This window comes from Leopardus geoffroyi, chromosome B2 (genome assembly GCF_018350155.1).
Source record: "Leopardus geoffroyi isolate Oge1 chromosome B2, O.geoffroyi_Oge1_pat1.0, whole genome shotgun sequence".
NCBI classification, from domain to species: Eukaryota; Metazoa; Chordata; class Mammalia; order Carnivora; family Felidae; genus Leopardus; species Leopardus geoffroyi.
The window spans coordinates 39,797,983-39,809,553 of record NC_059332.1 but is presented as its reverse complement, the minus strand read 5'-3'; the positions used below and the strand labels follow the sequence as shown (position 1 = coordinate 39,809,553).

At 43.1% G+C, this 11,571-nt stretch overlaps 1 long non-coding RNA gene across 1 annotated transcript; it reads left to right on the top strand.

Annotated features, from left to right (window-relative positions):
- The first annotated feature begins 9,380 nt into the window (after window positions 1–9,380).
- Window positions 9,381–10,426, top strand: LOC123609719. Its single transcript, XR_006717928.1, has 3 exons — window positions 9,381–9,533; window positions 9,670–9,777; window positions 9,862–10,426. It is a non-coding gene; the product is annotated as an uncharacterized LOC123609719 (long non-coding RNA).
- Window positions 10,427–11,571: the final 1,145 nt, after the last annotated feature.

The following is an 11,571-nucleotide window of genomic DNA, read 5'->3' as shown; positions in this document are numbered from 1 at the left end:
TCATGAACTGTGAGATCATGACCTGAGCTGAAGTCAGACATTTAACTGACTGAGCCATCCAGGAGCACCCCACCACCCCCGCCAAAGAAAAATTATTAAAAAAATAAAAGAATTCCTAATTTTCCTTGATGTTGAGAGGTACATAGGCCACCATTGTCGTCAGTCTTCACACTGATGTCTTTAAAGAATAAATGTAACTTTAGTTCACTTAAATGTATTGTCTTGTTAGCTATTGAATTAATACAGGAACACATGTATTAATTACTATATCAGGTTGTCTCTTTATGTTTTTGTTAGCTCTATGTCCAATATGTCCAATATAATTGGTTTGCTTTCTACTAGTATCGGTTTTGTTTTGTGTATTTGAAAATATTCTGAGAAGGGGTCAGCAGGCTTCACCAGATAGCCAAAAGGAACCAGGGCATAAAAAACGTTCAGAGGGATCCTGTGGCAGCATGGTTGAGCCACAGTGTGGAAGGATCTTGGGTCCCATGGAAGAACATTCATCCAGGACTATTATATGAGCAAGAAATAAATTTCTTTTTTTTAATTAATTAATTTCCTAATTTACATCCAAATTAGTTAGCATATTGTGCAACAATGATTTCAGGAGTAGATTCCTTAATGCCCCTTACCCATTTAGCCCATCCCCCCTCCCACAACCCCTGCAGCAATCCTCTGTTTGTTCTCCATATATAAGAGTCTCTTATGTTTTGTCCCCCTCCCTGCTTTTATATTATTTTTGCTTCCCTTTCCTTATGTTCATATACTTTGTATCTTAAAGTCCTCATTTGAGTGAGTAATATGATATTTGTCTTTCTCTGACTAATTTTGCTTAGCATAGTACCCTCTAGTTCCATCCACATAGTTGCAAATGGCAAGATTTCATTCTTTTTGATCGCTGAGTAATACTCCATTGTATATACATACCACATCCTCTTTATCCATTCATCCATCGATGGACATTTGGGCTCTTTCCATACTTTGGCTATTGTTGATAGTGCTGCTATAAACATTGGGGTACATGTGCGCCTTCAAAACAGCACACTTGTATCCCTTGGATAAATACCTCATAGTGCAATTGCTGGGTCGTAGGGTAGTTCTATTTTTAATTTGTTGAGGAACCTTCATACTGTTTTCCAGAGTGGATGTACCAGTTTGCATTCCCACCAGTAGTGCAAAAGAGATCCTCTTTCTCTGCATCCTTGCCAACATCTGTTGTTGCTTGAGTTGTTAATGTTAGCCATTCTGACAGATGTGAGGTGGTATCTCATTGTGGTTTTGATTTGTATTTCCCTGATGATGAGTGATGTTGAGAATTTTTTCATGTGTCAGTTGGCCATCTGGATGTCTTCTTTGGAGAAGTGTCTATTCATGTCTTTTGCCCATTTCTTTACTGGATTATTTGTGTTTTGGGTGTTGAGTTTGATAAGTTCTTTATAGACTTTGGATACTAACCCTTTATCTGATATGTCCTTTGCAAATATCTTCTCCCATTCTGTTGGTTGCCTTTTAGTTTTGCTGATTATTTCCTTTGCTGTGCAGAAGCTTTTTATTTTGATGAGGTCCCAATAGTTCGTTTTTGCTTTTATTTCCCTTACCTCTGGTGATGTGTTGAGTAAGAAGTTGCTGCGGCCAAGGTCAAAGAGGTTTTTGCCTACTTTCTCCTCGAGGGTTTTGATGGCTTCCTGTCTTACATTTAGGTCTTTCATCCATTTTGAGTTTATTGTTGTGTATGGTGTAAGAAAGTGGTCCAGGTTCATTTTTCTGCATGTCGCTGTCCAGTTTTCCCAGCACCACTTGCTGAAGAGACTGTCTTTATTCCATTGTATACTCTTTCCTGCTTTGTCAAAGATTAGTTGGCCAAACCTTTGTGGGTCCATTTCTGGGTTCTCTATTCTGTTCCATTGATCTTAGTATCTGTTTTTGTGCCAGTACCATACTGTCTTGATAATTACAGCTTTGTAATACAGCTTGAAGTCTGAAGAAATAAATTTCTGTTGTTTTAATTTGGGGATTTATTGTTATCAGGGCGGATGGTACCTCATGTAAAGCATCAATCCACTGATTTTTAGTGTTTATTGTTAGTCTTGGGAAGTTCAGTGCCATGCTGATATTTGTTCTGTGTCATTTTCCTGCTTTATGTAATTCTCACACTCACCATTAATTTTTTTTTTAACTGAATCCTTTGTTTTGAAATTTCACATGCTGTGCCTTGGGGTGGCTCTATTAATTATGCCATGCCCCCTCAGTGGGCCTTTTTAAATCTGTCAACTCATATCTTTGAATATAAGAAATTTTGTTATCTCTTAGGCAATGTTCTTGTTTGCTATGTACCAAGTCACCCCCCAAACTTAATGACCTAAAACCACAACAATCATTTTATAACCTCTGATGAACTTGGGGAAGGCTCAATTAGGTGGTTCTCATGAGATTGTAGTCAGATGGTAGCTGGAGCTGGAACAGTGGGGACTGGTGCAGCTGGGGGCTTATAGGGCCTCTCTCTCTTCTTGGGGTAGCCTGTGTGATCCCTCCATATAGCCTAGCTTGGGCTGCCTCACAGCATGGTGGCCTTTCGGCAATCTGACTGCTTATGTGGTAGCTCAGGGCCCCAGGGCAATTGCTCCAGCAAGTAAAGCAGAAGGAATGTTGCCTTTGATGACCCAACTTTAGAAGTCACTTACTGTATTGGTGAATACAGTCACAAAAACCTTTCAAGTCAAGGCCAAGAGAGTTAGACAGCATCCCTTTATGGAGACATGGCAAGGTTTTAGAATAGTGTGCAGGATAGGAGGTGTTGCAGCCATCTTTGGGAAATACAACCTGCCACAATTTCAATTCTTTCATTATATTCTCCTAATAGTCCATTTTCATCCTCTGGGCTAATCCTTTAATTTTCTTATCTATTCTCTCTTATTATCCCTCACTTGATCTTTTTGTTCTACTTTGTAGGACATTTCATTGACTTTATCATCAACCTTACTACTGACTTTTACATTTTGACCACCATTTTTAATTTGTTCTCCATTCTTTTTTATCTTTTTTAAATATCACATCTTGTTTTTGGTTCATGGATGCAATATTTTCTGCTACGAATTCAAATTTATTTGAATTGTTCTGTTTTCTACAACTCTTTATTTTCTCTATGAGTTTTTTCCTCCAATTTTCTTCCTCCTGTGGTGTTTAAGTCTTTCCTTAATATTTGATTATTTTTGGATGTTTCAGATTGGAAGTTTATGGATGGACTGGTATGTCTTGATTGGGTGGTTAGCTGGCTGTTTTTGTTGGGAATTCCAAATGCCAGTGTTTGCCAGTCTTTTCTCTGGGCCATTTGGTTTCTCTGGAGGCAGCTTCTTCCTTCTGTGTGGGAGCCAGGCTGCTGGTGTCAGGAGCTGAGTGGGGAAGGGTCTATGGAGCGCTTCACCATGTGGACTCTGGTTTGATTTTCCTGGACCTTTTGATGTTCCCATTTTGGGGCCTCCCTGGTTCACTTATCATGCCATAACGCCAGAACAAGTGTCAAGTCTCCTGAAGGTTTGGGAAGGTGTGATTGGCTTATTGTATGGAGTATGTGGGTCCCTAGAATGGTCTAATTACTCCTTTATACAGGGTTTCAAACAACCCCTGTGGCTAGCCCTCCACCTCACTTTGGTTTTCTTCAATATCTAGTGTCTCCCATTTTTAAATCTTTCCTAAATTTTCTGTAGTCGATAGGTTTTCTTCTCCATAATACCTCCTGCAGATATTGGGATTTGACTTTCCTTCTCTTTGCTAGGTCATATGCCATTCTGCCATCTGTTCTGTTTCTTATTGTGCTTCGGGGATTTACATGTCTCCTAATTCTATGGGAGATGGAGTTATGTTTCTGTTTCTTGCTTTCTTTTACATTTTGTGTGATATTCAAGAGGGAAATGGGTGAAATCTGGAAGTCTCTCATGCCCCCAGTGTCACAGCGGGCTTTGTGGATGAGCGTCCCACAGGCCCCATGCTCAGGAGGGGCTGGCACCTGATTTAATGCTTTACTGCTGCCATCTTGAAATTTGTTCTCATTTTCAAAGAAGGGTCTCTGTATTTTCATTTTGCACTGGGCCCTGAAAATTATGTAGCCAGTCCCATCCACTGTTGATCTCCCAATCTATCTTCCCTGTTGTCTGTGTGATTGTTTTGAAACACACCCCATCATGTCAAACTTTTGCTCAAAAGAATTCAGTGGCCCCCAAACCTTCAGAATGAAGTCCAAGTACTCTAGTGTGTCCAGCCATGGTAAGCGCCCAGATGGACCACCACTGGGCCTAATAACTGGTCTCTCAGTTTCCATCTTTAACTCCCTATAGTCCAAGGAGTCCTCTTTAAAGGATAGCCTTGACAAGTCAGTCTCATTCTAATATCTTCATACTTAAAATGCAGCGTGAGTCCTCAAAGCCTCCTGTGATGTGAGTTTTACTTACCCTCTGACCTCATCACAGCTTTCACTCGCTCCATGCTTCCACTGGCCTCCTTGCTATTCCTTTCTGCTCTGCCTGGAAAATTATTCTCCCAGAAAACTGCACCCTTTCCCTTGATTCAGATTTCTACTGAAATGTCACCTCAGAGGGGCTTCATAGACAATTCCATCTAAAACAGAACCTCTCACATCATTCTCTATTCCCTTACCTGGTTTTGCTTTTCTCATATCATTGGCCACACTATAATTATATTTGCCTATTTGTTAATTATTTGTCTTTCCCAATAGAACATAAGTTCCATAAAGGCAGGAGTCTGGCTTGTTCACTGCTTTATTCCCAGTGCCTCACTCACTAAGTATTGGTTGAATAAAATTTTTTTTTTGTTAAGGTTTATTTATTTTTGAGAGAGAAAGAGCAGAGCATGAGTGGGGAAGGGGCAGAGAGAGAGAGAGGGAGACACAGAATCTGAAGCAGGCTCCAGGCTCCAGGCTCTGAGCTGTCAGCATAGATCCCAATGCGGGGCTTGAACTCACAAACCATGAGGTCATAACCTGAGTAGAAGTCAAATGCTTAACCAACTCAGTCACCCAGGCGCCCCTTAAAAATATTTCTTGAGTGAATATGTTTCAAGAAATATGTAGTAATCCTTACTACTGGGTAAGATATACAAAGCAATGGCACCTTCCTGTGTGGGGTTGGAACCATCTTTTCTGATATTATAAGGGGCTGGTTTCAGTATCATCTTCTTTGGGGCTCAAGAAGATAGTCCTCTATGCATAGATCATATGTGGTTTACCCATCCATTTTCCTACTAGATTAGGAACACATGAAGAGTAGAGACTATTTATTTATCCTTATTTTCCTATAGCCTAGGAGGGTATCTGGCACATCGGAGGTACTCAATAAATATGAATTAATAATGAATGAGTAAGGCAATTCCAAAGCCACAAATGGCATCAAGGGCAGAAAAACCCCCCGAGAGAAGTTAAAAATTTGTTTAGAATTTTCCAAAGGCTAGGGTTGAGTGACATGACTCTCTGGGTTCCTTCAACATGACAGCAGAAGCAGCCCAGATCCTTGTGAGTATAAATTCAGATTGTCAGTTGGCAGGGAACAGTGCAATGAGGAGGGAGGCAGAAGATGAGGTCAGAGTCTCCTATTGTTGGTGACAATGGTGACAATGGGTGGTATCTTGGTACGGGCAGAGTTGTGGGAAGGGATTAAATTTTGTATATCGTTTGAAATTAAAGCCAATGTAATTTGCTGATGAGTTGTATTTGAGGTGTAGAGAAAGAGAAGAACCAAGGGTACCGCCAGAGTTTTTGGCTTATGTAACTGCTTGCCAAGTAGTGCCATTTACAGAGAAAGAGGAAGACCAAGGTTGTAGAGCAGGAGTTCATTCAGAACACAGTAGGTCTGAAGTGATGGTTATGCTTGTGAGTAGAGGTGTGGAGAGGGCAGGAGATATGAGGCAGGAAAATAGAAACCAAGTGTGGGCTGGATATATGCACTAGGGAATCAAGAATGTATAGATCATATTCAAAATGATGAGACCACATGAGACCATTGTACTGGGTTGAGTAGCATCCCTTTAAACTTTATATCTGTTATGAGCTGTGGATGTGATCTTATTTGGAAATAGAGTTTTTGCAGGTTTAATCAACTTAAGATCATTTTGCATTAGGATGGGCTCTAATCCAATGACTGGTATCCTTTTAAGATGAGGAAGATTTGGACACAGACACATGTAGAGGAAGACAGCCATGTGAACATGGAGGCAGAGATAAGAATTACGCTGCTGAAACCAAGGATTTCAGGCAATCACCAGAAGCTAGGATAAGCAGGGACAGATGCTTCCCTTGAGCCTTTGGAGGGAGCATGTGCCTTGATATTAGGCTTCTGGCCTCCGGAACTGCTCAAAAATACATTTCTTTTGTGTTAAGCTACCCAGTTTGTGGTACTTTGTTATAGCAGTCCCAGGAAACTACTATAATCACTAAGGGTATGAGTGTAGATCGTGGGCAGGGGTGTCCCAAGGATGGAGTCCTGAGAAACTGGGGACTGACTTAGAAACTGACTCTAAAAGAGGTCAGGAAGAGGAAGAAGATCCTGCAAGAGAGACTGAAAAGGAGGTAGGATGAAAACCAGGGCAGGTGGAGGTCACTGGTGACCTTGACTGGCTCAGTTTTGGTGGAACGATCAGTATGAATTGGAGAATGGGATATGAGGAAGTGCAGATAGCAAGCAGGTAATAACTTCCATGGTCCTTGATTTTATAGTTGGAAATGACAATTTTCTCATCTCATCCTTGCAGCGACCCTATGAGATGGGCATGATTATTCATAGAAAAGGAAACTGAGACTCAGAGGTGTTAGAGAATTTGTCCAAGTCCCCTAACAGACAAGAAGTATCTGAAACAAAAGCTAAGGGCTTCCCAGGAAACCTTTCCATTTAAGGAAAGCCTTTTCACTAGCCCTTCACTTGGGCCATTCCCTCACCTGGCCTTTTCCGATGTTCGATGATCGGGGGGGGGGGGGGCGGCTATCCCTTCCCCTACCCCCATGATTCTGTCTTATGTGGGGCAAGGGGATGCATAGCAATGGGGAACTTTGTCCCAAAGGCTAGTCTTTTTCTTCTCTCCACTCTATGTCTTCAAGTAGAGGTTGAACACTCAAATGCTTCCAGGGGCTAGGCAGGTAATGGACATGAGTTAAGTGTCAACCGAAAGGGACAATGGGAAATGGTTCAGGCTGAGGGCAAAGGGACCAAAGGCTCCACCAAAAGGTATTCAAATTCAAGTTTCAAAACCTGAGTCGGCCAACAAATGTGACTATGATTAAATTTGGTCCCAGGCCGGCGTGTGGACTCAGATGCTTTAAGTCACCCCATCATGCTTCCTTTCCCAGTGTCTGGGATCCATCCTTCTACTCCCGAGGTTTCCTGTCCTGACACAAATGTGTGCTTCAAACTCAGCCACATGACTGATGTCTAAAGAAGACCAGATGTGGGGCGCCTGGGTGGCTTAGTCAGTTAAGCGTCTGACTTCAGCTCAGGTTATAATCTCGCAGTTCTTGAGTTCGAGCCTCACGTTGGGCTCTGTGATGACAGCACAGAGCCTGGAGCCTGCTTTGGATTCTGGGTCTCCCTCTCTCTCTCTGCCCCTCCCCCTCTCGCACTCTGTCTCTCACTCTCCCAAAAATAAATAAACATTAAAAAAAATGTTAAAGAAGACCAGATGTGAGGGCTGGGGAGACACTGTCACCCCACAGTCCCTGTCCAGACCTTTATTCTCTCCTGGGTCTTCGTCTGCCTTCTCTCAATGTGTCTTGCTGTCAGTCCCTTACTGGCATTGTGCCACATACTGGCCATCTTCCATTTGCCTCTCTAGAACCCATGTTTGGCCACCTTGGGTGGATGGTCTGTATGGGCTGCATGAATGGCCTTCATGCCCTGGTTTGGTTTCACGTTGGATGGGAAACCTGACTGAAGGTCCAAGGGAGGGAGTAGAGTGAGGGTAGAGCACCTATCTCCCTGGTTCTTTCCCCAGAGGGTTGATCTGGGCTTCACCAAAGGGCACAGCTCCTCTCCAGGTAGTCTTCTCTCTCTGATTCTCCTCCTGGTTCTTCTAATTGATTCTTCCTTTTTTCTTTAAGAAGTGGTTACATCTCTCTGCTTTTATAGCCCCAGCCACTGCACTATCCCTTGGGGTTTCCCCTGATCTGTCCATATATACCTTTGTATGTTATTTATAGTCCCTTTGTGTTGGTTGAGTAGTTTCTTCCTCCTAAATTCATGTCCATCTAGAATCTCAGAACATGACCTTGTTTGGAAGGAGGGTTTTTGCAGATGTAACTAGTCAAGATGAGGTCATACTGATTTGGGGTAGGCCCTAACTGATGCCCTTCTAAGAAGGCCATGTGAAGACACAAGGAAGACGGCCATATTGTGATACAGGCAGAGGTTGGAATGATTCAACTACAAGCCAGGGAACACCAAGGATTACAGACAACCACCAGAAGCTAGGAGGGAGGTATGGGACAGTTTTCTCTTAGAGCCTCCAGAAGGAACTAACCTTGTCGACACCTTAAGTTCAGACTTTTAGCTTCCAGAACTGGGAGAGAAGTAAATGTCTGCTGTTTCAGCCACCCAGCTTGTGGTAATTTGTTACAGAAGCTCTAGGAAACCTAATACACCCTTCATCAAATTTTCTTTCAATTCTTCAAACTTGAATGTGTCGTCTCTTTCCTGTGGGGACCCTGGCTGATATAATTCTCTAGCTCATCTCCAGGGGCTTTCCATTACCCTCAGTAAGCCATAAATTCTCTCTCCTTGGAACCTAAGACCCTCCCACTGCTTTTCCAGCCCTCTTTTTGCCTGGTTCTCTCAAATGTGAATCCCTTACCCCAGCCAAGTGGTCTTCTGATTCCTGATCCTACTTTACATTTGTTCCAGCTACTCTTTCCTGGTTCCTTGACCCAAACTCATGCATTCTTAAGCCCAACTCCACTCTTCCTCCCCCAGCAGAAAGCTTTCTGGACCAACCAGCCTGTGGAGTGGACCGTATTAGCTCTTGGTGTCAACACATTCAATCCAGCAGATGGGGGGTAATCGCCAGTGGTATTCACATGATGTCCTGTGTGTGCTTCTCCCCAGCTAGACTGCAAGCTCTGTGAGATCAGGAAGAGTGCCGTATTCTCCATGACAGGTCCTACAGTTCTGGGCACATGGTAACTGGAGTGATGAAAAAGCCTGACGTGTTCCCAGAACTGATGCTGTTAGTGTACTACCAAAGGAAGAGGCAGGCAGGGCCTTCTAGGCTCCATGGAGAGGTCCATAACTCAGCGACTCAACATGGGGGTCTTTGGGATTGACTAGCTGCAACCCATCTGTGACATCATAGTAGGGACAGGCGCCTTCAGTGAGGTGTATTAAGTGGACTTCCATGGATTCAAAAAGACACTGCAAGAGGTGGAAAAGAGAACTCCCCCTTGTCTTCAATTACATCTTTCCTCTTGTCCCCTCTCTCACATTTCAGTTTCCAGCCCAGACTGTATAAAAGAGTCAGTCTGACCAATTCCCCTACTAGAGGTGTGTGTTGGGAAAGAGGGTTTTGTGGGATGTTCTAATCTCCCAGGTTGAATCCTCTCCTCCTTGTCCCTTACCCTCCTCTCCCTTCCCAGAAAACTCCTCTGACTCACTGATATTTCACTCCCTCCCACCCCAGCTCCCAATTTCTCTTCATTTTAGAGAAAATGAAGAGACATCCTTTTGTAAAATCCATGTCTAAGTCCTTGCTCCTGGAGGAAGACAACTTCCTTCGGAAAGAGGCAGGGTGAGTATTGCATTGGGACAGGGAGGCTGTCATGGCATTTTCTTTATTTCTCTTTTCAACTGATCTGAATTTCCCCTCCTTTAGGAAAGCCAGGCGCCCCAAGGGATCAAGGTGGGAGGCAGAGGGAAGCCCTCAGTCTCTGCCCTCTAACTCATCAGGGACCAAGCTCTGCTTCTCTGTGCCCCATGTCTCTGAGCCCTGCCTCTGTGGGTGCAGCGTGAGGACCAAGGCAGTGCTACACCCCCGGCCCTCTCCAGTTTCCCGCCCAACCTCTCAGGTACTCCCTAAATTGTCAGTAGGGAGGAAGCAGCAGTCTCCTCCGGTGGTTATCTTCAGGCCTCAACTCTCCCAGAGTTCTCCAGCGCCCAAGGCCAAGACCAAGGCCAAGGCCCAGCTGCTATCTTGGGGTGGGTCAAGAATTTCTTGCAAAGGAAAGTCACGCAAGCTGATACCCATGGGTGTGTGGCCCCAGGGATTTCTTGACCCACTCGCCAAGTCCTTGCCAGGGGACTCACTGCACACTATGTCCCCTGGGAAGGGAGCCACCTCCCCAGCCAGGAAGCCACATCCCCAATGATATTACTTGTGCAGGGTGACAAATGCCAGTCCTCTCTACCATTCTTATTTAAATAAAAATGTATTTAGTCAATTATGGTCTTCCTCTTGTGTCTACTGAAAGCATGGTAATCGTCTGTTTGAATTGAGAATATATTTTATCTTCTCACTCTACTCCCAGTTGGGTTTTCCAGGGTCCTGGTCTTATAATTGAGGGTGTAAATGATTTTTCAGTTATGGCTGCCTGTAACCCTGGGCACAGGGTACACTGTGACATTTGGATTTTTTTTTCCTCTAGTGTCCAGTTCCAGTGGGCCATGGACTGAACTACCTGAGTTCAGTTTCAATAAACCATCAACCTGGTGGAATTTTGACTGGAATTGTATTGAATCTATATATCGGTTTGGTGAGAGGTGGTATCATTAAAATATGAGTCTTCCCTTTCTTGAACATGGTATATCTCTCCACTTATTTAAGACCTTAAATTCTCTCCATAATGTCTTACAGTTTCAGTGTAGGATTCTTGCACATTTTTCGTTGGATTTGTTCCTGGGCATTGGAAGGGTTTTGCTGCTGTTGTAAATTGTATTTTTTATGAGGATTTTTAAAATGTTTTTATTTATTTTTGAGAGACAGAGAGAGAGCATGCAAGCAGGGGAGGGGCAGAGAGAGCGGGGGTGGGTAGAGAGAATTTGAGGAAGGCTCTGCACTGACAGCAGAGAGCCCGATGTGGGTTCGAACTCAGGAATCATGACCTGATCCGACATCAGACGCTTAACCAAATGAACCACCCAGGTACCCCTAAGGAATTTTTCTAAGTACTGGTGATGGGTAGTGTAAGAAGGAGAGCCTCTGCAATACCTACCTTTGTCTTTTTTTCTAAAAGAACAGCTTTACTGAGATGTAATTCACATACTATACAATTTGTCCATTTAAAGTGTGCAATTTAATGGTAGTATATTCACAGATATGTGTAATCCTCATCATAATAAATTTTAGAGCATTCTATCACCTTGTAAAGAAACCACATACCCTTTAGGTATCACCCACCTATTATTGCATTGCTTTTTATGATTTGATTTTCTAATTTTTTGTTGCTGGTATAAAAAATTGTAATTTATCTGAGTATATCACTTGCATTCAGTGACTTGGCTAGATACAGCTATTAATTCTAGTAGCTTGTGATTCTTTGGGATTTTCTATGTACAACTTCATGTCATCTATGAATAAGAATATTTT